The following is a 27,275-nucleotide window of genomic DNA, read 5'->3' on the forward strand; positions in this document are numbered from 1 at the left end:
CAGGAGCTTTGGTGAGTTCTGACATCTACTCTGGCTGTGTGCCACAGTAAACATGTATGCAACTCCAACCAAAGGAATGGTCCTGCCAAGATTGAACAACAGGTGAATGTAGTGCAACAAAAATTGAATAAATTATATGAATTAATTGAAATACAAAATCATTATATGCACATTATTAAATACAAATGATTGATATAAATGTACGTTGAAGAGTACAGTATATTTTTCCAGTAGCTTAAAAGAATCATCACCAATCAATGGCTTTTGAAATAGAAGCCTGAAAACACAAGACTGGGAGAACAGATTGTGTTTCTGTCTATGCAAGGTAAATTCTAAGAACATATCTGAGTCAGCAATGAAACTGGGTAACAAATTCCATGGGATAATGGCAGGGCTGAAGAAAAAAAAAAGCGTAACCTATTTAACACACAACAAAATCTCCGACAAACCTATTCTTTAACAATAATGATGCAGTATTTGCAATTCTGCAGGGGCTCTGACACCTACTCTGGCTACGTTCCACAGTAAATATCTATGCAACTCCAAGCAACAGAATGGTCCTGCCAAGATGGAATAACAGACTTCTAAAATGCTGAGCCAATAATTTATATTGAACTCTGGGAACACAGATTTGCTGACTGATCAATTTGTTGTCTAATAATACGTTTCATTTGACTGCTTGCAGAAATGCACCTTAACTGAAATTAATTCCAGGGATCTGTGTGATTACACCAGCTTCAGGATTCCACATCAGTCTTAGAGACCAAGAAAGGAAAGGAAAAACCTATCAATTTGTAGATACAAAACATTAACGCTGCATCTATTAATCACAGAGTCCTTTGAAATCCATTTGCAACTGAACCTACCTTTCTATTAAAACTTACCAAGTCTGCTTAAAGAGTTGGTTTGTACTCCATTATAAAATGCACGTCAGCATAACTAAATGCAGGCTCAGGTAAAAGCAAAATACTGCAGATGCTGGAATCTGAAACAAAAACAGAAAATGCTGGAAAAACTCAGCACAGATCTGGCAGCATCTGTGGAGAGAGAAACAGAGTCTGAAGAAGAGCCATACGGACTTGAAACGTTAACTCTGTTTGTCTCTCCACAGATGCTGCCAGACCTGAGAGTTTTTCCAGCATTTTCTGTGTTTGTGTTTGTAATTGCAGGCTCAGTTGGGAATAATACCCACCTCCCAACCCCCACCCCCCATGATAATACAAAACTGTTGCAAATAGTGGCAAATGTATGTTATAAAGATTACAATGCTGTTGTCTTTGATTTCATGAGATCCACCAATGCGGATCATTTTCAACTGCTCAAGTTCTGCCTTCTGAGGTGGTACTAAAGCTAAAACAAACAAAAAGAATCACTGACCTAACAGCAAAGGTGAGGAAAAAACATGGCTTCCCCAGGGCAAGTGTCCAAACCTTTCTATGTATTCCTCCTCGTCAAACAATAGAATAGTTGTAAATGCTGGAAACACTCAGCAGGTCAAGCAGCATTTGTAAAGAGAGAAATAGACTCAACAGGCAGGAATGTTTCCGCCATTTACACCAAAAGCAGGTCCTGACCATGAAGATGTTGGCTGGCTGGATGGCCTTGCAATTTTAAAGGATGTGACCAATTACGAGACCGTCTCTGCATGCCATTCAATTCCCAGAGCAGGAGGCCTAATCAGAGGGCCTGCAGATGTGGATGGCTGGCAGTCCCACTGGGAGAAGTGGGCGCTGCTGAAATGTGTAGGGATGACAGGGGGCATCACAAAACAAATGAACGCGCTCTTCAAAGACTTATGAAAATTTAAAGCTGAAGAATGGCCAGAGCTGGCAGGCCATAATTGGAGATCGACTGCTTGTGACCACGGCTGTGGCCCTCTGATCACCGTGGTTCCATGATGCAGTGGCATCTTGCCCCCAGTTAATCTGTAAAGTGAACCTAATTGGCTGCCTGCTACTGCTTCATTGACCCCATCTCAAGGCAAGATCGCTCAGAGGTGGGAATGAGTTGTGGAGCTGAACAAAGAACTATCTTCAGATTTTGCTACTGGTCCCACCTCCAAACTCATCTCTGCAAGACTGGGAAGGTTCTGCCCAACGTTTCAGGTTGATGACATTTTGCTAGTTACAAACAGCATAGAGCTAAATGACCTGTATTGATGGTTGATACACATTGGCCAGAGTACTGGAAGAACTCCCAAACCTTCTCTGAACAGCATCTTGGGATCCATCACATGCATCTGAATGAGGAAGAAGGCCTTTGGTTTGATGTCTCATGTGAAAGACGGCAACTCTGACAATGCAGTACTATCTCACTGTAAAATTAATTAGCATTTGAAAAAGAATAAAAGTCAACATGGATTTGTTAAAGGCAAATTTTGTTTGACTAACTTGATTTCAGTTCTTTGATGAAGATTTGATGAAGGTAGTGCAGTTCATGTTGTGATTAAGGACTTTCAAAAGTTATTTGACAAAGTACAACAAACTTGTTAGCAAAATTCAAACATATAGGATTAAAGGGACATTGGCAACATGGGTAGAAATTTGGGTGAAGGACAGAGAGTAGTGGCGAATCATTTTTTTTTCAGGCTAGACAGATATACAATGCTATTCTCTGAGGGTTAGCATTAGGTCCGCTACATTTTTTGATGCTGTTAATATCGTAGTATTGCATAAGTGGGGCATAATTTCAAAACCTGCAAATGACATGAAACTTTGAAATATAATGAGCAATGAAGATAGTAACAGAATTAAGGAGGACAAACTGGTGAAATGGGCAGACAAATGGAAGGTTCAATTTAATGCAGTGATATATTTAGGTAGGAAGAATAAAATGAGGCAACAGGAATAAATTGTACAATTTCAAAGAGGTGCATGAACCAGAGAAACCTGGATGTGTAAGTATACAGATCTTTGAAAGGGCAGGGCAAGTTGAGAAGTCTGTTAAAAAAAAATACCAGGGTCTTTGGCTTCATTAATGGAGGAATAGAGTTAAAAGCAAGGAAGTTATGCTAAACCTTTATAAAACATGGGTCTACCCTATGAAAGCTGCAAATCCTTTGATGGCTGCTCCCATTTCTCATGTCACTGCTACTCGCAGCATTGACCCACTGCTGACACTTGTAACTGCTGTCCTATTAACTGTTTGCAATCTGCAGCAATTGTGAGCAGAAGCACAGTTTAGGTTCTGCTCTCTACACGTAGCCTTAGGTTGTAAGGCCACTAACCCCGGTAGGTGGCTGAAGGCATAAAACAAATGTGCCAAGTCCTGGCACATCAAGCCATCTGGCAGCTCACGCCATTGTCACGTTCCTGCACACCTCAAGGTCCTTGAGTCAAGGCCGCTCATTAACCACTCTTGCCAGGCTGGCATGCAGACAACCATGGCAATGACACCCACCCTGGCACGCAAAGAGCCCAGCAGCAGTTGTCAGCACCCCACTCAAGGCGGGGAGGTAGTGCCGTAATGGTAATATCACTGAACTAGTAATCCAGAGGCCCCGGCTCATGCCCTGGGCGCATTGGTTCAAATTCCACTATGGCAGTTGGTGGAATTTAAATTCAATTAATACATCTGGAATATAAGGCTAGTTTCAGCAATGGTGCCCATTAATTGTCATAAAAACCCATCTGGTTCACTTATGTCCTTTAGGGAAGGAAATCTGCCATCCTTACCTGGCCTGGCCTACATGTGACTCCAGTCCCACAGCAATGTGGTTGACTCTTACCTGCCCTCTGAAGTGGCCTAAGAAGCCACTCGGCTCAAGGGAAATTAGGGGCAGGCAACAGATATTGACCTTGCCAGCAACACCCACATCCCATGAAAGGATAAAGAAAAATAACTCACTAGCATTGGCCCAATATCCAACTGGACACATGGATTGTGAATTTTCACATGAAGTGAGCATGCCCATGTGCTTGTTTCATTGTCATGCCAGAATGCCCCAGAACAGAACATCAGTGGAGAGCCAGACATCGAGTGCACCTTGATTCAGAGACCAGGACCTAGCGTTCCTGCTGCAGTTGGTGAGTGGCAAAAGGGGATTGCTGACCCTGTCAGGCAGAAAGCTCTCCCCAATCATCACAAAACAAGCATGGCTGGAGATTGCATTGATTATGAGTGAACCTGGATTCAATGGTGCAAGTGCTTCCATGGCATTCTGTAGTCTGGCATGGTGAGTGGGTGCTTCTGTAGAGCAGAGATGGCCATTGAAGGTCTCTGAATAGTATGCCAATGTAGGTAGGCCACACATGGCACATGCATGTCCTGTAATCAGGAGGACTTTGTGGGCATGAGATAATTGGAAGGGATTCCACTCATGCTGTAAAATGTGTATGACCACTGTCAGGTCAAGCCACGTTGTTGAACAGCCTATGTCCTCCTATGCAGGAGCACAATGTATTTCACATATGTTCCTCTTGCCCTCACAGGAAAAGAGGGTATATAATGCCAGGGAGATGGGTCAGACCAGCGGTGGGGCATGGAGATATTGTGTGTGCCCTGTCACCTGAGCATCGGAGATAGAGAGTCCCCCTTTCAAGGTGCAATTGGCCATGGATGAGTCAAACAACAGCATGTTTCATTGGAGGGGGTGATGGTGTTAAGTGCTAGGGAAGGGGGAGAGGTATCCCACAAATGATGGTGGCAAGGGTAGGAAGTGGAATGGTGAGGGGTGGGGTACAGTGGAAGGGGTTTGCAAGTATGGCTGCATGTAAAGGCCTTGAGGTGAGTGTCACATCACTGAATGCCGAGCACTGGGTGGTGTGGGTGGTGACATGTTTGTATAGCCATTAGGATGCCAATTGTGAACTCTCATTACCACCTTTCATTTCTCACACAGGGACAAGTAGCGTGCAGCCACCCCCAGAAGCTGGGTCATCCTTTGGGTATTGGGGGAGTTAGAGATGTCAGAGGGTACAGTGTCACATCAGGTGAGCACAGCATCTCCCACCACAGATACTTGCACATTGTTATTAAGATGTGCTTTTTTGAAGTTATAATTTCTCATTTTTATTTTTCTGGCTGGATTTTAAAATACTGAATCCTCATGCAGACAATAGGAAAACTGCCCAGACTGCAACAATACTCACAATTTCACATTCCACCAAGTGGGATGAAGACAGACACTCAACCCCTTGGGTGAAAGACCCCATTCCCCTGTTAATTCAAACCCCCTTGAGTCTTTTCAAATGTTTCGGAGATGAGACATCAAAATGCAATCACCTGTTCTGAAACAATAACTGCAGCAGACATAAACTAATAGCATTTCTGTGGAATATACAACCTGTGAGGTACTTCAAGGGCCCTTACCAAGCAGGAGAAGGGAGAAAAAAAGACAATGATATACTGAACACAGACTGATCGGAACTGAGTAATCTCTCTGTGCGTGCCCAGTTTGCAAAGTAACCATCCTGAGAAAAAAACTGACTGCGAACAGAGATCTTTCCAAAAAACATGGAAATCTGCTCCATACAATTACACCCAGGAGGACAGCTGAACAAAACAGCTGCAATGTTGAATCACCACATTGAGACCAGTCAAGGTACAGCTAGACATATACTCCTTTGTTTAATCTTTCATGAACTGTAAAAAAAACCATTAAGCCTATTCTCTTACTCTGCCATATGTACTTGTGCACGTGTGCCCAGACAAATGTGTGTGAAGGTATGAATGCTGGTTGCATTTTACCTAGACTTTTTAGCTCAGAAAATATGTTCAACAAACTTATCTTGTTCTTTGTTTAACTTTAGAAAACCTATCCAAATAATTCTATGCAATCTCAAAGTGTAAATAGTGGGGCTCTACAGAATCAGTGAAGCACATTCTCTCTATAATCTCATGCAGATACTGTTATGGTCAAACGAGGAGCGGGAGAACAGGGGAGTCACTTTCCCTTTCTCACATGGTCGTAACAACATCGGTGGGTTCTCATGCAGGGTTAGAGTCAGGGTCACTAGGTGAGACACAAAGCAGCAGAGTGCAGGAGGGGGTGTCAGAGTCAGAGGCATTCCTGGACAGCTCCCCTTGGAGGAGAGAGGGCAGTAACAATGATGCTCCAGCACACACTGAGGAAGGGCCTGAGGAGTCCCTTGCTCAGCACTTGGAACAGCAATAGCCAATTCATGGACATCTGGCAGACTTACCCGAGGCAATGCAAGCTCATACCCTGCAAGTGGAGGAACCTATGACACAGATAAGCTCACTCATGTCTGGGGGCTTGAGTGCATGAGCTCTTTCTAGGGGAGAATGGCCAATCTCATGGAGCACCACATGCAGCTGTACCTGGAATGCATGCATGAGCAGCGTGAGATTCTGCACAGAGTACAAGGCATGCTCCATGGCCTGCAACAGTCCATTCAAAACGTGAGTGCTGATCTCCATGAAGTACATGAGAAGCTGCAAACCCAAAACAGAACACTTGTGCTGGTAGCACAATGGTGGCTGGAGGGGTTGGCAGCTGTGCCCCAGCAGCTGACTCCCTCCAGGCCACCAGAAAGGGTGCCCAGGACTGAGGAGGAGGATCCCAAGCAGCTTTCGGCACCCTCATCTTCCAAGACTTCCCCCGCCCCTCTGTTACAGTCAGTGTTGTGGTACGGGTCCCAGTGACCACACAGCCCCTGCAGAGACGCAGGGAGTGCAGCCATATGCAGGACCCCTCCGAGTTCCTGCATGCTGAGGCTGGCCACCACGTTCCTCATCATCACACAGCCAGAGAGGTGAGCAGCCTGCCTTCACCTCCTCTGAGGCAACAAGGGGAGTACTGTGAAGCAGTATACACAGTCGCAAGGTGCCTGTCACCATCACCACTAAATGAGTCACCATGGTGTTAGACAGACATTTGTTCTAATCGTAATATTGGATGGACATTATCTGCTCTAATGGCTTTCAATGTTTGTTCATTTAGCATGGCAGGTTGATGGTACATCATTAAAGACTAAGTAAGGCTCTTACCAGTTCTGATTGAGACAGTAAACTGTAATCCATCTGTCAGTAATGATAAGAATGTGAAGAATGGTGACATGGATGCTCTCTACTTGAAAGTTATGGCTTGGTTCCTCACCATGCATGCGCTGTGTGTGAGCTGCTCATAGTCGTTCGGGCGAATCGCCGTAAATTAGAAGGTCCCTGGTAACAATGGCATTTTGCATGGAACTCATCACTGGCTTCCGGGCATGCTGTCCACCAATCCTTCCTTCTCCACCCTTTGCTCATAATGGTCTACCCTCTGACTCCTGTGGCCATTCCTCTCCCTCCCCTTGCTCTTTTAACATAGGCCCTTCCTCGGCATTTCCTCCATCAAGGTGCACCCCCTTTAGCTGTGCCACATTGTGCAGGGTGCAACATATAACTACTATCCTGAAGACCCTGGCTGATGAACATTGCAGGTTGCCCACTGAGCTTTACACAATCAGGACATCTGGTCTCTTACAAATAAGTAGAAAACAATAGGGTTAGTGCCATTCCATGGATGTCACCTTTGAAACACGTGAAAACTATGAGCTCTAATGAAGGGCCATTTTTTCTTTAAGCTGTGGGGAAATATCAGCATTGCAAAGCCTAAGCAGAAGAGACAGTCATCATTGCCCCCACACTATTTCCAGAGTGACACTGTTTGAACTTAGTTGGGGGAAAAGTTAATGATTGGCTGCCTGACCGCAACATATCATCCACACATGCCACAAACTTGAACAATTCCTTGTTCTGCTCAGCCCGAGTGCTGCCGTTCATTAGACTCCTATGTACTGGTGCCTCTCTCAATTGTGACCACAAACTGTTTCTAGTGTGAATAACTCTTTGGGGCTGGCAACAGGTCATCTCTCTAAGTCATCCAGGTAACAGAATCACTGATCAAGACTCCAAAATGCTGATCATTATGTACCCTTGTTTTAGTACAGGACTCATCCTCAGGCTATTAATTATCACATTTACTTTTGTTATCAAAACATTATATATATTACATATCTTATATCTGCATTGTTTATATGTTTTATAATAAATACATTCTATAAAAAACATTGTCCTCCTTGAGAAAGTTCAATGCCGGGCATCTCATTTTGTTACAAACAATTACTCATGAGTTGTCATGTCATTAGGCTGGCACAGTCTCCAGAACTGAAGAAAGTCCTGCAGGTTGACATGCTCCTATAAAGCTTGGACTGGAAAATTCAATATTTCTAAGCAGTACATCAAGCCCAAAAGTAACTGAGCTCAAAGAGTTCGCAACCAACAGCTTCAACAATACACACCCCACTTCCTCTGCTAACTCCCATTTATCCCCCCAAAGAACAATTAAAGACTGGAAAACCTCCCACAAATCTTAATCTCCATGCCCTCCGAGGACCCTTTTGTGGAAAATCCTTTGAACTTTTTTTAAATTAATGAGACCATCAAGTGCACTTCCTGTGAAAATTCCCTAGTGGTAGACTAGCGAGGGAAATCTTACCAAATGTCAAGGGCTGAATTTTAGGACCCATCGCGCCATTCAAAAGTCCATGACTTTGGTGGGACTGGAAAATCCCGCCAGTGGGAGAGACCATTACACTTCAAGTATCAGGCAAAGCCAAAGAAAACAGTCAGAATCCACCAGGAGATACTCATCCAACCTGTTATCTCCTTATTCAGGTCTTCAATGTAGCAGGATACAATAGCATCAGACCAGGAGTAGCCCATTTAACCCCTTGAGCCTGTTCTCAGCACAGCTTGGCCTGACTGGTCTCACTTATGTGCCTATTGAGGCTCTATCACCCCACATACTTAACAAACAGTTGCAATCAAACATGATTTGCCATGTTATGTGCTGCTGGAACTTGGTGCCTAAGTGTATATAACCAGATCTATTCTTCAGCAAAACCTCAATGGTAACAGTGCACCAAAGAACAATTTATTTCAGTCAAACCCTCCAAGAGGTAGAGCTGTCATTGGGATGTCCCACATTAGGGGATAAAATGAGATTGCCCAACTCGGCAACTGTGTCCTTGGAGTAATTGCAGGGTTGTTTCAACTGCACTGTAGACATGTACAGGTGATTCTTCTGTAACTACATTCCCATGTGTTTCTAATGGCAGGGAATATAAGGATTGTACACATTCCTTTTCAACCTCTACCTCAGCACACAGGCAATGTCGCTCATTGTGTGAACTATACATTATTTGATGCATTCCCATGATCTTCGTTCTAGTTCAAAGGGTTGATAATAAGTGGAGCATTTAAATTGAAGGCACCAGCAATGCAACAAACAGGTCTTAATTTGGCTTGAAAAGCTTGGAATCAGTCAATAATTGACCTCATTATAGACGATGTAGATTTTATAAGTTCATGCTCCTGTTGTGGAGTTTTGTGCCTAAGATGCACAAGCTGGAAAATTGAACATGGAGTCCAGTGAATTGCCAAGATTTTTTGTCCATTAAATTCCTACACCTTCCAGTTCATAATTTGGTTTAGTCCTTTTACAGTGTCGAATCTCGTCAAGAAGTGGTCTGCATCTCTAATCAGGAATATAAGCTGGAACATTTCTTGTCTTTAAGGCTCAGTACACCAAGTAGTGGTGAAGCTGCAAAATATAATTTTACATGAATAAAATCCTAGTGTTGATCACCATGAATTACAGTTACTAATTATTTATATTGAATAGGTTTATAAAACAAGTAGTCATTTGGTAGTACAGAACTTGAATGTTGCTGAAAAAGGAGACATGCCTAAGTTTTTCAACTTGCACTCATCAGGACATTTCACAAGAGCCCAGGAGAAAACAACAATTTATACTGAAGAGAGTGTTGATAGGTTGGCAAGTGGCATTGCAATGGAGAATGCACCAGTTGATGGTGACTGACCATTAACTGCCAAGCATTGTTTGAAATTTAAACCAGGCAGCTTGACACTGATTGGTCAAGGCTGAGTCAGAGAATGGCTGTTGCTTATTTTGTTTAGCTGAAATAGGCACAATGCGTGTACATATTCTTTTTGTCTGCGAAGAACAGGGCCCTGTGTATTAATATATGTAGCTTCCAGTACGTGCAAATGCGCCACATTGTGTCATTCGGGCTCAATCTTAAATTGGTTGTCAGCGTAATTCTGAGCACACTGAGGATTATTTAGCACGTGAGATTCCACGATTGGGCAACATGTGCTAAATAATCCTCAGTGTGCTAGGAATTACACTGACAACTAATTTAAGATTGTCAGTCGGGCTTGCAGTGTGGCACATTTGTGTGTACTGGAAGCTACATATATTAATACACAGGGCCCTGTTCTTTGCAGACAGAAAGGGCACGTACATACATTGTGCCTGTTTCAGCTAAACAAAATAAGTGGCAGCCATTCGCTGACTCATTCCTCAGGGCAATGCCTTGACCAGTCAGGGTCAAGCTGCCTAGTTTAAATTTCAAACTATGTTTGGCTGTTAACTGTCAGTCGCCATCACTGGTGTATTCTCCATGGCGACATGATTTGCCAACCAATCAGCACTGTTTTCACAAAATATAAATTGTTGTTTTCCTCTTATATTGGTATTCTTGAAAAGTGTCCTGATGAGCACAAGATGAAAAGCTTAAACATGTCTCTTTTTTCAGCAATATAAAACAAATGTTCAAATTTTATTTTAAGCAGCTTTAATTTGAATTAGTATCAGTTTAACTAACCCTTTGCTGCAATGTAATGCTAAAAATACTAGAATGAATTTTAAAGACTCTTTCTGTTGTTTGTACCTAAAGACTGAGTGAGCTGACTTCAGTTGAGTTGGCAGAAACTACAACTCAACTCTGTGTCCTGCGTCAGGGAAAGATAAATTAACCATGCTATTCAACAATCCCCCTTTCTGGAGAGTGCTCACGTGCAGATGGGAGATGAGTGCAGGATCATTTAATTTTATAAGGTTAAATATAGCTGGAGATGATGTAGATACATAGTAGGCTCCTGAGCTGCTGGAACCAAGCATATGTTAGGCAAAATAAAATAGTTTTGCTGTAAAAAGAGACATTTTGTCAATTCTTTTCGTCTTACACACATCAGGACAATTCGCAAGAATATTAATGTGAGGGAAAACAAATTTATATTGTGTGAGAAGAGAGTGCTGATTGGTTGGCAAGTGGACTCTGATTGGTCACGGCATTGCCATGGCGAATGGACCAGTTGATGGTGACTGACAGTTAACTGCCAAACATTGTTTGAAATTTAAACCTGGCAGCTTGACTCTGATTAGTCAAGGCATTGCCCTGAGGAATGAACCAGTGAATTGCTGTCACTAATTTTGTTTTGCTGAAACAGGTACAATGTGTGCACTTGTTCTTTCTGGCTGCAAAGAACAGGGCCCTGTGTATTTATATATGTAGCTGCCAGTATATAAAAATGCGCCATATTGTGAGCCCGACTGAAGATCTCAAATTGGTTGTCAGTGTAATTGTTAGCACACAGGATTGTTTAGCACATGTTGCCCAATCGTGGAATTACATCTAATGTTGGACACTATTTTGAGTTTTGCAAGCATGGGTACAATCTGTATCTATCCCACTGGGGATGACTGTTTGATGCGATCTGCCAGTCTTTGGGACGCATGTCCTACATACCTAGCATCACACTGGCACTGAAATTCATATATCACATTACTCATTTGTGTGATAAGCAGAACATCTTTTTGGACTGACAGCAGCATCATGTTAGTGGTGAATACCACTCGTGTTGCTACTGCTTAGTAGCAGCGTGAAACAGCTAGCTTCACCTGTTGCTCAAATGTTTGAGGTAGACTCGGTACTTTTCAGGGCTGCAAGTGACAGTCTTAGGCCCAATCATGAGTGGCGCAATATACAGTGTAAAATGATCTGATTAGGGTAGCCATTATCCCGTAGGAAGTCTTTGATGTGCCCTATTCTAGCATCCAGCTTGCATGGTAAGCAAATGGCTTGGGTCCTATTTACAAGGTTGCTGATAAGACCAATCTTATAGGGCATGGAACTGTAAGAAGCCCAACGCGTATATTGACCAGTGAAGGTAGGGTTGTGGTAGACCATGGTGGAGAACCACCTGGCAGGTTTCTCAACTTACACGTCAAGGAAAGGGAGTGCATTTGATTTCTCCATTTCATAGGTGAATTTGAGCACAGGATGGAGCCCATTAAGACATGTGAGGAAATCATTACATGCAGCTGTGGATTTAAACATAGTAAACATATCATCCACATATCAGAACTATGCAAGGGGTAGGAAGTTAGGTATTATTCCATTGAAGACATGTTTCTCATGGAACCCAACAAAGATGGTCGAGAGAGCTGGGCCTAAAGGGGTTCCCATGGCAACACCATCTATTTGTTTAAATTTCAAACAATGCTGGGCAGTTAACAGTCACCATCAACTGGTGCATTCTCCATGGCAATGCCTCTACCAGAGTCCATTTGCCAACCAATCGACACTCTAGTCATACAGTATAAATTTGTTGTTTTTCTTACATTGGTATTCTTGTGAATTGTCCTGATGAGTGCAAGACAAAAAACTTTGACAAACCATGTCTCTTTTTTCAGCAATACTCAAGTTCTGTACTACCAAATGACTACTAATAAATTAGTTGATAAGGATGAGTCATAAGGTTGGTTAGATATTTTCCAATTTGTTCATTTTCTTTTGGGGGGAAAAAAAGCCAGTGAGAAACTTTACTGTGGATGGTTTGTACAAGGAAAAAGCCTGATTGAATGGACCGTCACCTCTTGTTCTTGCCACCTCAGCTTCCAGCATTCCTGGTGTAATTCAAATGTTAGGCCAGAGCTTCTGTAACCAGAATTTCACAATATGCACGACTAGGGTGAGAAAAGCACTTTGTGTCTGTAATGAACAATATGCCCAGCTTACTTGTGACATGAACCTCATTATTCACTGAATGCAATTGAATTTTATTGCTGGGATTTTGGAGCATGAACTGGACAGGGTAATTGGGTTGCCAACTGCCGAGTGTAATCAATCGGAGGTCTGCACTGTTTTGATAGTGAAGCCGCATTTATATTTTATTGGCTCCCCATGCGTTTCCGGCAGTGATGCTCATTGGAGGGCAGGATTTCTGGCTACCCCAGCAACCATTTAAAATGTGGTTGCACCTCTTAAAGCAAGGAGACACAGACCTCTGAAAATCAGTGCTGCTGCTGAGCTGTTGCTGGAGAGCAATATGTCACAGACAAAAGCACCTTGATTCTCATACATGATAGTGGAGCAGGTGAGGGCATGTAAACAGGCCCTATTCCCCTCAATGTCAGGAAAGTACCCAAGCAAACAATGCAGCAAGTCTGAAGGGAGCTAGTAGGCAATGTCAACACATGCAGCCATCACCCCAAGTACAGGCTCAGTACCACAAACATTTTAATAACCTGAAAAAAATAGCAAGGACATGAATGCTGCTGGCCATGTTGTAAAATGATTGGCTTTGACGAAGAGGCCATTAGTGATCAGTGGGCATTGATATTATCAATGGACTATAAATTGACTAATGTGACCACCACCAGCTACTACAACCTGGTGTAAAAAAAAGTCTGAAGTCACTTTGACTGCTACAAAAAGCACATGGCTGGCTGTGAGAGAGGAGTGCAGGCCTTGTTTTAAGAGTCTATGCAAGTCTGTGACAACCTCTCTGGAGGTCGTGGCTCTTGATGTACTCTCTCTCTCTCTCTCTTTTCAGGTACCATGCCCTAAGAGGGCATTGGCAACCAGGGACTTATTGTGTGTTGGTCCATTGTTGTGCCTGGCAAGGTACTGCAGTGGTTTACTCTTGCCTCCTGCAGGTTCTTGCTGACAAGGAGATTCTCTCATTCTTACCACAAGCTGTCAGAGTATTGGAAGGATTTGCAGGTTAATAATCAACTTGTTTGGCCATGTTATTAATGCACCTTCCATGACCATCAAGTCCTAGACTAAGACTCCAACTTGGAGCTTCTGGCTTAGAGGTAAGGATGCCACCAATGCACCACAAGATACTCACCTTGATGTACTATTTCTCGGGGAAAAAGTAATAGACCCTGAGCCTATAGCAAGGTAGAGATGACTTAAGGCACCCTTCTGGTGTAGGATTGCCTCAGAGCCTGGCTGCTACTGTTGGTTCAGCGGGAGGATGACTCCCATCTTGCATCCTATGCTTTGTGAAGGTTTAAAAACAGAAGAAAAATGAAAAATCTGTGAAGTCAATTGAAGAACTTAAGAAATCCATCCAGGTGAATTACACATAGATATTAATAATTGATTAGTTGGTAAATTCCCCTTGAAATATTTGTGAAATATTCCGATCACTGTCCTATACCTGTACCACCCAATAGTTCAAGGTGAGTCTAGCACCATACACTACTTCCTCTTTTGACATTGAAGGGCCTCGATTTAAATATTTTAATGAGTCTCTCACCTGCTCCTGGTGTTCTAGTCTAGTGAAGGCCAAGCAAAATGGTAGCAGGCAAGATCACAGTGGGATGAGGGTACTACATGCGCCACTGCAATTTTTCAGCTGCAACCACAAGGCAGTGTTGAGATCAATCCTCATCTGCTTTTGCAATTCTACACCAGTTGGTGGTGTATTCTTTCATTGAGCTCATTTCCTTAGCTGTATCTTTTAATTATCTGCATAACTAATCTGCAGTACACGTAGGAAAGACACCATTCTGAATTGCTAAACAATGAAACATCCAGCAGTGCAGTGAAACAGCACAAAACACACAACTATGTGCTATGATAAGATGGGGATCTTGACTATTTAGGTTTACACAAAGTAAAGGTGAAGTGCTTCCCCACAGGAGTAAGGAAATGTCAAGCAAATTAGCATGGATGAGTATTCCCGGCAGGAGACACAAAAACTTGGAAGGAGCTGACTTGCCTTTTCTGACAGTGAATGATGCACATCACATGGTGACCTAAAGAGGGGAATAAATCGGAATCAGCTTTTTATTAAAAAAGAATAACATAACACTTTATTAGGCTATTTACACTTGTTTAATACAACTGTTATATTGTGATCTAATTTATAGCATACAGTTTATATTACAACTTTTACTAACAGCTTACTTTCTTACTGCTAACTTTTCAAGTCCAATTTCTAGCATGAATGAGTTGTGACTTAAACATCTGGCAGAATGTTCCTTCAGTAAAGCAGCTGCAGCATTAGAATTCTGTGGGTGGAGGAGAGACTAGTATTCATAAATTTAAATATACAAAAAAAAATTATTAAAAAATTGCCCAATGTATAAGATGCAGTATCCATTCCAGGAATTTATTTTAATTTTGTACACTACATTCCCTGCTCACGAAGCAGTCGTCTCTACATTGTGGAGACTAAACACAGGTTGGGTGATTGCTTTGCTGAGTACCTCCATTCAGTCTGCAGACATGACCCTGAGCTCCTGGTTGCTTGCCATTTTAAGTCTCTACCCCACTCCCACTTATGACCTCTCAGTCCTCAGCCTCTTATACTGTTCTAGTGAAGCTCAAGGAATAGCGTTTCATCTTTCAATTAGGCACTTTACAGTTTTCCAGACTCAATGAGTTAAACAATTTCAGATCCTAACCTCTGCTCCTACTCTTTCGGGCAAGAGGTGCTGGCAATGATTTTACATAGCCGTTTACAGCTTCTCTGGGGCATCTTTTGTTTTTTTTATTTGTCCTATTACTGCCCCCCTTTTTGCCATGCCCAATCATTCCATTGTCATTCAACTCCTCTGCTTTCTACCCTGTCATGGACCTTCCTTTTTGTTCTTTCCACCCCTCCACATCACCACCTCCGCACTCCGATTCCCTGACTCTGTACTGGCTTAAAACCAGTTACATCCCTAACCTTTGCCAATTATGCCGAATCATTAGCTGTTTCTCTCACCACAGGTGCTGCCTGACCTGCTAAGTATTTCCAGAATTGTTTTTATTTCACTTTCCAGCATGTTGAGTATCTTGCTTCCAAAATATTTATTTTTGTAGCTTTTGCACACAAAATGAAATGACTGTTGACTGGCTGTAAATTGCGCTCTAACTTCGCTACTAGGTAGCTGTTAGTATACTGGACTAGGCAGGAAAAAGTCATTCAGGATTTCCTCATGATTGCTGTACCCCACTTTTGGTATAGACATGTTTGTGGACACTAGAGGACAGAACATTAGAGGACAGAACCAGTTTTGATCATGAAAACTCCCCCCTGGTTGAATCACTGTCTGGGCTCATAAACAGAATTGTCACTTGGTTGAACCACAGAATAGTCAGTGCTTGTGTAACAATCGCCAAACATGTCAGTGCCTTCAGCAGTATGTTGAAAATGATCGCAGTTGTTGAAGACAATCATTGCATGCAATGATCACCGATAGTAATTTGAGAGATTATTTTAAGCACTGCTTTGGTAATTGGCATTTATGTGTTTCCTTCCAGAATCCTGGTGAACCAATGAATTCCAAAGCACAACTTGACCCATAGGGTGAGAGGCTAAAGGCCTCAGATTCAGCTTTAGCATCCTCAAACCTCTGTTGGCCCGTTAACAAATACTAACACTATTGTCCATTGTGGTTTCCTGAACCGGTCTATGAGAAATATAGTTTAATCATAGATAAGATGTACATTTGTCAACTAATCACATAGAATTTTAAAATATTTCCAATGAAGCATTTCACTTCACTGGAAGGAAATGCCCACCTTGTATCAGCTAAATAATAGCAACACTACAACTGGGAACCACAGAAAACCAAGTTAACCTTTTCAACTATCCAGTTAAGGGAAGGCAAAACCCTTTGTAATGTATAAAAATGAGGGAATAAAAATTAAATATCATGAGCTGACGCAATGAACAATTAGATAAATGTATTGGTTGTAACTAAACATTACAGAGTGGAATGGTTTTAGATTTAATCCATTATCTTGGAGGGGTGGGGGGAGTAGAAATCACATTGTACCATTTTATGCCCTCCTTTCATAAAGACAGTGAGCCATGTTAACATAAAAATTAAATGAGTGAGGGTAGTACTTGGACATTTCTCAGGTATCATTCTTTCAATATGATCCCAGCCAATAGCTGTCAGTGATATGGCGACATCACAGTTGAACCCGATTCCGTCCTCATCCAACACACGCCTTAGTCGGGGTCACTGCACACCAATTATGAGCAACAGGGATCTCACACCTTCTTTACTAGTTTTTGATACTTTACTTCTTCAGCAACATCACTAGTTATGTTACTGGTAGGTGTGCTGGTGTCTGCTCCAAAGACAGGCAGTTCTCAGTTATATAATGCTTCTTAAGTATGGTTGGTAGTCCCCTGGAATCCCATTGCTCTGTAAGGGAAGCAGACAGCACATATTGAGTTTCAAAGCACACATTTTAATTTGGGTATTCTTGTAGTTTCATCTTGTAGATGAATGTATGTACACTTCATATAACATATATAACGTAGAGAACATTTGATCTTAATGAGAGTGAACACTAATTCTGTTCTCTTCTCCAACAACCAAATTCCTTACAAAGTCATGCTCACTAACAGGTCAATTGTTGCTTCCTCACACGAAGTGAATTTTATAAGTTTTGGGCATCCACTCCTTGTTTCAAGTTGTCCCTTCTTATTATATGACAGTTTTGCCTGAACCGGAGGGGGCTTAGTGGGGGGAATTGAGACAAGTTAATTTAGCCCTTGGAAATTCTTTCTTGCAGTATACTCCCTCCTCCACAATGACAGGTGTAATTTAATTTGCATAACTCTGCTTTTCACTTAAATACCCCATTTATCACATTCCTGCTAATATTTCTGTGCCATTGTAGTGTTTCTGGTATATATTTATTACAACTACAACTTTCTGGCATATGCATACATATCTGTAATTTATATACCATAAATTTATTGTAATTTTCATGCCTGTTTTTGTGCTTCTCTTAAAGTTAAACACTTTTTTCAAACCTAGAACCATAGAAAAGTTATGGTGCAGGAAAAGGTCATCCAGCCATCGTGTCTGCGCCGGCCAAAAAGGAAAAAAAAAACTAGCTGCTCATTTTAATCCTACTTCCCAGCACCTGGTCCGTAGCCGTGCAGGTTACAGCACTTCAGATGCAGATCCAGGTACCTTTTAAATGATTTGAGTGTTTCAGTCTCAACCACCAACTTAGGCAGTGAATTCCAGACACCCGCCACCCTCTGGGTGAAAAAGCTTTTCCTTATCTCAGGACCTTCTTTGCATGACACCAAACACACATTGTTCTATTACCCTAATTATCAGCATATTATTAAAACAGTTTTTTCATTACCAGGGTCAATATCTCTACACCCCACAGCAGAATTATCATGTGCTATATGCTGCTCGAGGACTAAGAAGAAGAAAAATATCCCATCTAGTGCCTGTGATTTCAAACTGAGTGTCTGCATCATTTGGTTACCATCAGGTTCAGTATCCTTAAAGATTTTTAAAATCTGGCCAGAGTGTCCACTCCTGACTATTATCTAGTCATCCATGTTGGATGCCAAGTGAAGATTTGGGGGCAATTTGACCCCAATCAAAAAGCCCATTAACAATCACTGTCCATACTCACATATGAAGGCTATCATGCATCAAACCACATTCTGTTGTGAGCTGCTCATTGCAAGACTGGAAGGGTAAACTGAGAAATTTACATGAGCATTGTGCAAACTTAATACATGTTAGGAAGCAATGTTTGCAGCAAGCAAACAATTTATATTACAGTTGGGGGGGACTCATTTGCACCTAGTGTTTAAGTTTTGAATGGCTGGTGTCAATCCATCATTTGTTGTATGTAAAGTGTGTATTCTCCAATTAACTACACAGCGTGAAATCAAAAAAATTGATAAGTTACTTAGATGATTCGATACTGAAAGACAAACAATCAAACTCACTTTGGGGTCATGAATCATCCGTTCCTATCTTAATTCTTTGTTTACTTCTCATTAAAAGGGTAACTTTCTGGCTTGTATTTCTTGCAGGGAGAATCTCTAAAGAGGGCACATGTTAATATTTAGGCCATGCTGAAGATAATTTTCCAGTTAGTTGGTCATCTTCAACACCATTGAAATTTCTGATAGGCATTTTCAGCAAGCAAGGCTCCCCACCAGTAGTGCTCATTGGTAAAATTATCCCTGAACTATTAACTTAGCTGGTTGGTATCAATTTTATTTGAATCAGAGGTCATGGATTCAAACCTCCTTCTAGTATTTAGCCATGTAATCTAAGATGACAATTCAGTGCAGTACTGAGGGAGGACTGCCCTTTACATGAAATGCTAAACTAAGACCTTGTGCCTGATCCACTGGCATTATTCAAAGAACAGCAGGTAGCTCTGATTTCTTGGAAAACATTGCCAGCAACAGATTAGCTAGTCTTTTAACGGTCACAAATTTCTAAAGCATCCAATTGGTTTTGGCCTGTAATATGGGAGATTTCCAAATTTATGGCATAATATGGTCTGATGGTAAACCATCTATTGACAAAGGCAGGTTAACTGAAACATTTGCTGAAAGTATTAGTGATTGTTGTCCAATATACCATTCTAGTGATAAGTCTAGTGTACTCTATCTAGTTTTAACCAGTGGCCCTAGTGCAGTGTCAGACGCTGTGTTGAGGAACACTTGGGCAAAAGTGATGACAATATAATTTTGATTTAATCTTATTAACCAAGCAAAAGATACTGACATTTCGAGAAGACTAATTTTATAAAAATGGCTTAAGATTTGGAAAGAGGTAATTGCACGGCTGTATCAGGCAGGGAAATTAGTGTTGAGGAGAAATGGGTAGTCTGTAAAACCATTCTAAAGCAAAAAGCATGTCCCAAGAATTAATAAGGGCATGTGGCAGAATAAAACCAAAATGGCTTTTTTGAAATAATGGGTCTGGCATATTTGCCTACATACTGTGCTTCAAGAGTTCATTGTTTGTGATAAAAGGAAAATACTGCGGATGCTGGAGATCTGAAATAAAAATAAAGTGCTGGAAGAGCTCAGCAGGTCTGGCAGCATCTATGGAGAGAGAAACAGAGTTAACGTTTCGAGTCCAATAGGACTCTTCTTCAGAACTGAGTTCTTTGTGAAGTAGTTTGCGATCTTTCCGAGATGGTATAAGGTACTATATAAATACAAGATTTAAATCAATAATCTTCATCATATCTTAGTGGCTAACTAATTTGCATATGCTCTGCTTTTGATTCACACAACTTTAATATTTTACACAGTGTAACTCAGTGTAGGTAAGAAACCGCATCGGCAGTTCAGTTTACAAGCTTCTCACTCATCTCATTTCCAGGAACTGAATATTATAATTATTACGACTTAATTGCTATGCATTTCCTTCGCCATAGTTCGACCTTAAAGACAAACAAAGGTGCTCTATGTCTCTGAATTAACTTACTGCATGCCAATCTATTTAGTAAGAACAAGTATGCAAACAGAAAGTAGGGGGGCGGGTGTACCAGGTCTGCAGGCTCTGCGAAATCCCTGACAATGGGATCAGTCTTCAGGGAGATTGCTGTCAACCTTTTGCGCTCACTAGGGGTCGTCGAATGTCAGAAAATCAATTTGGTGACAACAGGAAGGACGCGAAACTAAACACAGATCCCTAGAAACACTCTAGGATTAGCAGCCGCAGTGCCTTCATAAAATTACAAGCGTGCGAAATTCATTGAATCGATAGCTGAGGCCAGTCGGTGACGCCGGGACGAAGCAAAACAGTGCAATATAAAGTGTGTTAGAAAGTTACAATTGGAGCACAAATGGTAAAGGGCAGGCTATTTAAGGGCATTTAATCGCCAGGTTGCGGGATAATTTGAGGATTGATGGAGTGACGTCAGTACGTACCTTGATAGCAGAGTAATCTCCTTGTGGACGGTCTAATCTCAGAGGGAAATGGGCACGTTTCTACTCAGATGTGGGTACACGCTACAAGCACTGTGCTAACGTATCAGTAAACAGCTCCCGGAATGAGTAAAGCGAGAAGTAAAATAAAAACTCTTTAATAGCAGGCTCTGCGCGGCTCCTGAACTCCACTGTGCGTTTCCGTGCAGCTAAGGTATGTGCAGCACTTGGCTTTTTTTCCCCCCCCTGCCTGCCGAACCCTATGAAATGTTTAATCGTAAAGGTAGAGATTTATTTTCGGGGCCAGTCTTTTCCCACGGCGATGTTAAATTACGATTGTGTTATTTAGGCTGAAATCTTAAGCAATTGTTTCGACTAGGCTTTGCGTTAAAAAAGGACCAGATTTTGAAACTGAGGCTTTTTTGTGCCAATCTCGTCACTTTCAGGGTAAGCTGAGTAAGTGAGTGGCTACCTGTGGTTTAAGTGTTCTCTGGTGGTATATCAGACTGACTCCCGGACTGTTACTCGTTGATTATGTAACTGCGCTGAAAGGTCAGGAAATACCGTGTTAGCTGATAAGTACTGAAAGGATGAGTTTAAAACCGCCTGCAGGCTGCACTTTGTGAGAGATCACAATATCATTTTAAACTGGCATTCACTGTCTAATGAAATGAGATGTGTTCGATCAATGTTGTTTTTTTTTAAAAGACAAACCAAAAAAAAAACCTTCATCAAGGGCATGTACTGAATTCTGCTTTGATATTCTGGCATGATTTGTTCACACCAGGCTTGGTGTCTCAACAAACTTGCACGATCCGGGAAGAAAATTCAAGGTGGACCATACTGTTTATGAGCAGGCGGTAGAAACTTTTACCAGAGGGTAATGCATTAATGTCGGGTAAAAATAGAGCGTAAAGGACAGTAATATAAAGGGGTCGCCTTGGTCAGATGTTAGCAACTCACGCTTCATTCTTGGCTGATCTAATGAAGTTTTACAAGCATAAGGGTTCATTTATTTTGTTTTAAGAGTATAATTTGATAGACGGGACGATAAATCAATGATAACTTTAGCAGAGACAGTTGATTTAATTATTACAGTATTTGCTTCAGTTCCTACATACTACTTGAACCGCTTATGGTTTTACCCTTCCCCCACTCCGATGAAAAGCGATTAGACACATACGAACTTGACTTACCAGCCAGTTGCAACAGATCTGACTAGCATCTTGTTCTTACTGTAGTGTTTATATTTCTTCCTTTAAAATACACCAGTTAGTTCTCATTATGGGGCAGTTATATTCTGAATATAACTTGGTGCTATGAAGCGGTTTTCGTTTTGCCTTCACACAAGAGCCAGAGCTCCTCTGGTCGCTGTGTATACCACGTCATTCAAGAGTGATTCAAGAACAGGCGGCGTTTCCAGCGACACCGTCAAGGCATCTCTTACTTTCTCGCAAGATGAGCAAGCGATGACTAAGTGCTTTGCTCGAACCAATTCTAACAGCGTGAGAATACCTGGAGGAGGCACCCTCACGCCACTTCCGTTTCTCGGTAACCCGTGTAAAACATCTTGAAAGTTTAGGTAGTCTGTTGCAGTATTTCCTACATGAATACCATACGCATCGGGTTTAAAGACCTAATGCAACAGCCAAATCAGTTCTGACTTCAAAATCGTCACCATCAGTCGGAGGCCAGTGAGCGAAGTTCTGCATACATGTTTAAGTATCTATGCATAAAGCACCGATCTACCCGATTAGAAGCTGGTATGAACAAGCCACATCGTTACATCTCTTTAGAGAACTATGACTTAAAAAAAATAAATTCGACCTTGCAGTTAATAGCTGAAAGATGTGCTGACAAAATTTCACATTAAGACTTTTTCACTGTAACAAAAGACTAAAAACAATCATGACTAAACACTTCATATAGGCAATTTATATTTTAAACCACAAAACAGAACATTACCCTTTTTTATTTTAGCACAACCAAAAACACACTTCACAGATATATTTTACATTATCCTTTAAGTAGATATTCAAATCTCCCAGAACCAATCCAAGGTGATTCTTAGCTCCTGAAAGTTTACTTCTGTTCTTTTCCTTTCTCAGCCTGGGAACTTTTAATCTCAGAACTGTCTTTCACAGAGAGGATTTTTTTCCCCCTCAGCTTCATCCTCAATCCCAGCCAGGAAAATCTTCCAGCCTCATTTTAACTCCTTACAAATTTGGTCTTTTCAATCTGAGCACGAGCTCCCACCCACATCCCTGCATGGCAAACCAGTGTCTTGCTGTCTACAGCTGCTCTCCCTTTCCTGGATTCTGGGAGACTAACCTTGTCTGTGAGTTTTCAGGGATATCTTAGGCCTTGCCCTTCTCTATGACAATGCGAATCACTAATGTATCCAGGTAAAAATGTGGTTAGCCATCCTTGAGGCACCAGCTCTCTTATTTTGGAAGTAAATGGACAGTTTAAAACAACTGTTTACAACTAGATATTTTTAACACTTTTCTGGGACTTTGGAAACTTGCAGTTTATCTGCTCTTAACACATAGGTTGCTGCCATTGTCTCCAACTGTAAATACCTTGTACATTCTTCACAGTAAAACAATCTGGGCCCCCTTTGATCTCTATCAAACCACCCAAGCTTGCTGTCAGGCAGACTTCAGAACAGGTCACATGACCCCCTTTATTTTACCTTAAATTAACGACACAGTCCCAGAACATAATCCTATAAACCTCATCATTGTAACAGTCTCATCAACTAGCAGTACTTGGAAAACAACACAGTTATCATACTGACTCTGCAATATACTGGTAATCGGACTACTGGCTGGTTAGTCTGCAGCTTTTAAACACGTACCCTATTATACATTTATCTGGAAGAATCATGAAGGGACTCTGGAATGAGCCCACCAAGGCATATTAGCTTTTTCTTTCTCTTGACTTTCTCATGTTCCCATATTCTGTGTCAGATGGTTTGAGTACCTACTTCTGGTATTTTGTGCCACTACTGGAACTTTGTTTTGCTTCCTTCACACTTTGTGTATCATTACCATTAGTATAAAAAGGGAAAACAATGTGAAACTGTATGAGCAGTAGCCCTGTAGTACCTTAGACAATTGTCCATTTTTCACATTTAAGCACTGATGGACTGTTCGACTATTGGGGCATCACAGCTGAGCCTGCTCTTGTCCTTATCTGTGCAGGAGTCACTGGCTAGCAATCCAGACTTGAATCCTTTGAGGCAGCATTTTCCCCTCACTAACTCAGTGATTCTGTAGCCAATATTAGAACCCCTCTAATACCATCTCTGTTTGAGATCAGTTAACCCAAGACAGATGCAAAGCCTTCCTAGACTGTTTGGTTTAGGACTGTGCCAGGTGATTTATTTAGCCATTTAGCTTGGAACTTTGGTTTTCAATTAGATGCAAACATGCTAGCTCCAAATTTGTTGCATAAAACATTCACCAGCATTAATTCTTTATTTTGAACAATACTACCAACAATTTTTTAAAATTACTGGCTTCATGTCCATTTGGTTGTGCTCAACCACTCAAAAAAAACAAGATCTAATTACTACCGGCAGTGTTTAATGAAGCCTCCATTGTAACTTTCAAGCTTTGGCTTCAAACTGTCTACAGAGTATCTCCTGACATATGTCAGACTGCAACTACCTGACATCAAAATGTATGTTGCGCTGCAACTTCTAAGTACACATCTTGTAAACAAAAATAGAACACATGGAATTGGAGACAACTTATTGGCTTGGGGGGGGGAAATTGATTATGACGTAGGAGACAAGAGAGAAGGGTTAATTGGCATATACTCAAATTGCAGAATGTGACTATTGGTGTCCCCCAGGGATCTGTGCTGTGGCCTCAGATTTCAGCTTTTCACTATATTTATAAATGAGTTGGATGAAAAGAAAGAACCCTATATCTAGGTTTGCTGACAAAATTAAGCTAGGTGGTAGAGTGAATCATGTAGACGGAAGCAGAAAGTTGCAAAGGGACTTTGATAGATGAAATGAATGGACAAAACTGTGACAGATGGAGTTCAATCTAAGAAAATGTGAGGTCATTTACTTTGGACCTAACAAAGATGTATCAGAATATTTTGTAAATGATGAGAAGCTAGAAACTGTGGTTGAGCAGAGACATTTAGGGGTCTAAATACAGAAATCACTAAAAGTTCATGGACTGCTACAAAAATAATTAACATGCTAACAGACTCTTGGCCCTTTTCTCAAGGAGGCTGGAATGCAAGAGGTGTAAATTATTTTGCAGTTTAGCGAAGCTTTGCTTTGATCTCATCTGAAGTACTGTGTTCAGTTTTGGACAGCACACCTCACAAAAGATATCATTAGTCTTGGAATGGGTGCAGGGTAGAATTACTAGAATGATACAGAGCTAAACAGTTAAATTATGAGGGCAGGTTGCATAGACTAGGTATGTATTTCCTTGAATATAGAAGATTAAGGGGTGATCTAATTGAGGTGTTTAAAATTAAAATATTTTATACAATGGATAGGGAGAAATTATTTCCTCTGATGGGGCAAGTCCAGAACCAGGGGTTAGACCTAAAAATTAGAGCCAGGCCATTTCGGGTGATGTCGGAATGCACTTCTTCACACAAAGGGTAGTGAAAATCTGGAACTCCCTCCATCAAAAATTGTGGCTAGGCCAATTGAAAATTGCAAAACTGAGATTAATAGACATTTGTTAAGCAAGGTTATTAAGGGCAAGGAAACCTGGGTGGGAAGATGGAGTTAAGATACAGATCAACAATAATCTAATAGAATGATGGAACAGCCTCGAGGTGTGGAATGGTCTATACCTGTTCATATGTTCTTACTTGCCAAAAAAAATCTAAAAAAAAATCAAAATTAGGCCTACATCAACGGCTTGCATTTGAACATCACCTTTTACATGGTAAAATGTTCCAAGACACTTCCCAGGACCACTGTAAAACAGAGTTTGACACAACCCCATATAAGGAGATATTAGGGCAAGTGGCAAAAAACTTGGAGCAGAATTTTTCATCTCGCGGGTGGGCGTGAGCCCGACCCAAATGGGAATAAAACAGTGTGCGATGATGTCGAGTGAGCATCATGACGTCATCGCGCACTTGCGTGATGTTTCGTTCGGTAGACACGCGTGGGTGCAAGAGCGACTGTTAACAGTCCAAATGACTGTGATTTTTCCTTGCCTGTACAATTTGCTGCTTGTCGCATGGCAAAATGGGCAGGCAACCAGCCGACATTTTCACAAACTTCATCCAAGAGCAGGATAAAAAGGGTCAGCATCATTGCCAGTGTGAGTAGTGGGGAGTTTGGGAAATAGTTTGCTGCTGGTTGCTTAATGGTGCCTGTCAGCTTCATCTCTGTTTGGGACTTCATTCTTAGCATTTTCAGGCTTAATTTCAGGACTCATTGCTGTCTGCAAGGCCCCTGGAAGATTCAGACCATGTAGACCCAGGTATCAGACAGCCTTCCCTTACCCTGGTAATGGAGATTGTGGTCTCCACTGGAGGCACCTCCTCTGAGGAGGAAAAGAGGGGCAGAAGAGAGAGGAGGCCACATGTCCCTGTGCAGCTTCCAGGGGAGGGACCTGAGGGAGGAGAGACACAAGCACAAGGGGCATAGGGCCAGCAGGTAGTCCAAGGTGGAAGGGGCCGCAGAAGATGCCCTATCCTGCTGCCAGGGTTTACAGGCAGCGATGCAGCTACCTCAATATGTCCGAGGTGCAATGCTGAAGGAGGCTCCACCTCTCAAGGGAGACAGTGACCTCCATCTGTCAGATGATTGGGCCTGACATCAGCTCTGTCTGTGTGAGTGGACACCCCATGACAGTGGCTCTGAAGGTCACAATGGCCCTCAACTTCTATGGCTCTGGCTCTGGCTCTTTCCAGGGCTCATGAGATATCTGTGAGGAGTGTCCCAACCAGCTGTCCACAGTTGCGTCAAGCTGTTTCAGGTGGGTACTGACATTTATTCTTTACTGTACAGACGAGGCCAGCCAGGTTGAGTGATCCAGAGGCTTTGCAGTGATTGCTGGACTCCCCCGCATCCAGGGTGTCATCGACTGCACATGTGGCCATCAAGGCACCAGTGGGTCAGCTGGGTGCCTTTGTCTACAGGGATTCCACTCCATGAATGTGCGGGTAGTGTGTGACCACGGGATGCATATTCTGCAACTCTGGGCACGGTACCCTGGCAGCTCCCATGACGCTTACATCCTGAGACACTCCCAGTGCCAAGACTCTTCAGTGCTCCAGCCTGACTGCATGGATATGTGTTGAAAAGGTGGCTAATGATGTCTCTCCGCCACCCAAAACAGAGGCAGAGAAGCGTTACAATACAAGTCATGCCACCACCAAGGCGCTGGTAGCGAGGACCATAGGTCCTCTCAAGATGTGCTTCCAATACCTGGACCATTCAGGGGGAGCACTACGTAACAGAGTGGATGTCACTGATCATGGTTGCATGCTGCACTCTCCACAATCTA

General features: G+C 42.0%; 1 protein-coding gene and 1 long non-coding RNA gene across 3 annotated transcripts in view; one reads left to right on the forward strand and one right to left on the reverse strand.

Annotated features, from left to right (window-relative positions):
• Positions 1-7,862: 7,862 nt before the first annotated feature.
• Positions 7,863-22,238, reverse strand: LOC144680862 (uncharacterized). Of its 2 annotated transcripts, XR_013576637.1 has the most exons (4): positions 21,966-22,238; positions 15,018-15,121; positions 12,689-14,866; positions 7,863-9,550 (listed from the first exon to the last, which is right to left on the reverse strand). It is a non-coding gene; the product is annotated as an uncharacterized LOC144680862 (long non-coding RNA). The 2 variants fall into 2 exon arrangements; XR_013576638.1 differs by lacking the exon at positions 15,018-15,121.
• tll1 (tolloid-like 1) overlaps positions 20,515-27,275 on the forward strand; it is a 441,724-nt gene continuing 434,963 nt past the window's right edge. Inside the window, exon 1 of the mRNA XM_078542318.1 lies at positions 20,515-20,983. The gene's annotated coding sequence lies outside the window, so the exon portion shown is untranslated. The remainder of the gene's footprint in view (positions 20,984-27,275) is intronic.

The sequence above is a fragment of the Cetorhinus maximus genome, chromosome 1 (assembly GCF_964194155.1).
Source record: "Cetorhinus maximus chromosome 1, sCetMax3.hap1.1, whole genome shotgun sequence".
Taxonomy (NCBI): domain Eukaryota; kingdom Metazoa; phylum Chordata; class Chondrichthyes; order Lamniformes; family Cetorhinidae; genus Cetorhinus; species Cetorhinus maximus.